Source organism: Oratosquilla oratoria, chromosome 37 (assembly GCF_046742065.1).
Source record: "Oratosquilla oratoria isolate Oo_2021 chromosome 37, ASM4674206v1, whole genome shotgun sequence".
Classification (NCBI taxonomy): Eukaryota; Metazoa; Arthropoda; class Malacostraca; order Stomatopoda; family Squillidae; genus Oratosquilla; species Oratosquilla oratoria.
The window spans coordinates 11,465,007-11,467,506 of NC_134813.1; positions in this window are offsets into that span (position 1 = coordinate 11,465,007).

Below are 2,500 nucleotides of genomic sequence, written 5' to 3' on the forward strand. Positions count from 1 at the left end.
AGAAGTTAGACAGCGTTTATACATAATAGAAAGATGAGGAGAGTGAGGGTATATACATAACGGGAGGGGAAGTTAGAGTTACAAATATGACGATAAAGGGTCTATTAATAGCTTTCAGTTGTAATAGGAGATTAGGATAAAGTAATATTAAGGGGAAGGGCAGAGGGGTACAAACGTAACGAAAGATGAGGTGGGTTACATGTAGACGACCGTATGATAGGGGTTGTTATATATGCAGGGTTGTTATATATGCAGGGTTGTTATATATGCAGGGTTGTTATTACAGGGATAGAAGGAATGGGGGTATATTTATGACGGAACAGGGTGAGTTGGGGTAAAAATATAATGGGGGTAGAATATAATGGGGTAAAAATATAATGGGGATGAAATATGATGGGGGTTAAAGTATGAAGAAATGAAAAATAATGGAATCATTATATAAAGACAAATTTGTTCGGTGTAAGTATATAACGCAGGTAAAGATACAAATAAGAATATGTAATAGTAGGGCAGCGTCGGTAGGAGGTACAAAAATCACGGGAGGAAGTGGGGTAGAAATATAATAAGAGACGGGGTTGGGTATACAATAACCAAATTGGCAGAATCAAGAGAAGAGAGAGAGAAGAGGGTGGTAAGTGCAGAGGGGAAAGGGGAGGGAAAGGGAGGGAGGGAAGGGGGGAGGGGAAGGGGGAAAAGGGGTCGAAAAGACTCAAAAGAGATGGAGGAGGAGGAGGAGGAGGGGGAGGAGGGGAACGGGGACGGGATAGTTTTTTTGACAAAAAGGATGAATATAATGAAGCGAGGGAGTACAAAAAGAAAGAAAGAAAACACACACACACACACAAAGGCCAAAGAGCAACTTTTGATATACAAAGATCTTGAGCAATCCCCTAAGGTAATAATGTTAATAATAAAAAGAAAGGATGCAAAGTTTAATATTTTAGAGAGCAGAAGAATGATATACAGAATAAAAGGAAAGAGACGTACATGAATGTTTACATACACGCGTGTGCACATACACACACAGTCTATTTTACAGCATGTAGTGGTACACGGTTGTGGTATTCTTGTCCTATTTCTATTTAATTTTAAATGCTCAGCTTCTCATCCATTGCCTTCCGTCTGCTGAGCAGAATTGCCTGTCGGCAAAATAAATAAACATACAAGTCAAATAAGGTAGTCAAAGGTTTAATCAATATAGTTTATAACCATTTAGACTACAAGGGAATTACTTCAGCCTGGCGCTAGTTAAAAGAAATAATACAAAAAGGACCTTCGTTGTCTTCGTGTAGTTGTGGTTTGGTCATCTGGGAAGTCTTCTTAGATGCAACGAAGAACCTGGAAAAGGTTCTGTTCCTCGACGGCCGAGGACCCTCAACGCAAGAACGGACTGAAGACAGGTTGGCATGCCCGGTACCTTGAGACAAGAAAGGACATTAGCCCGCCGTAGACACAGACAGGAAAAGACGCCCGGCTGGCCGGCCGGCCGGGTAAATTGAAATCACAAGAGCCGGGCGGCTGGGTCTAAAAGGAATGAAGGCCGGCCGGCCAGGAACGCAGATGGAAATAGAGACCAGCGAGCCAGGACAGCAGTAAGAAGAGAGGTCGGCCAGCCAGGACAACAGTAAGAACAGAGGTCGGCCGGCTAGAGTAACAGAAAGGAATGAAGTCCGGCCAAGAGAAAAAAAAAAAAAAAAAAAAAAAAAAACAGAAGCAGAGGCCGACCGTCCGTCCGGAAACCCAGGAGGAACTAAAATCCAGCAGGCCGGAACCTCATCAGTAATGTGGGTCGGCCGGCCGGCTAAGACCAAACTAAGACCTGGAAACCGGCCAGCCGGGACACTAGACAGGAGCTAAAGGTAGTCCGGCTGGTAACCAAAAGGAACTGGAGGCCGACCAGCCAAGACTGAAGCAAAAGCTGAAAGCTGGCCAGTCGGCCAAGATTAAAGTAAGAACTGGAAGCCGGCTGGCCGGCGACTGGTCAAGACTAAGGCAAAACCTAGAAGACAGCCGGCCGAGACCGCAGCAGCAACCGGAGACCAACTGTCTTGTTTCTTTTGGGTACTGGTCGGCCGGCCAAGACTGAAAAGAAAGAGACAAGCTGGCTGGTCACTAGGAGGGACTGAAAGCCGGGTGACCGGGAACCTTGTATTAACTGGGGGACCGGCTGGCTAAGACTGAAGCAGGAGCTGGAGGCCTGCCGGTCAGGACTAAGGTAAGAGCTGGAAGCCGGGCCTGCCAAGACCCCAAAAGGAACTAAAGTCCAGCTGGCCGGCCAAGACTAAAGAAAGAACTGGAAGCCGGCAGGCCGGCTGGGACCCCAACATGAGTTAAAGGTCGTCCAATCGGGAACCTAAAACCATTTTCTCTCATCCTCTTATCAAACTCCTCTTCTGAATTACTGACAAGTTTCTCCTGAGCTTTCCTTACTTTGTTATCATCTATCACCAGGTGAACGTCATCAGGTGTTATCAAACCATCGTCAACCCAGGAAGCTGTT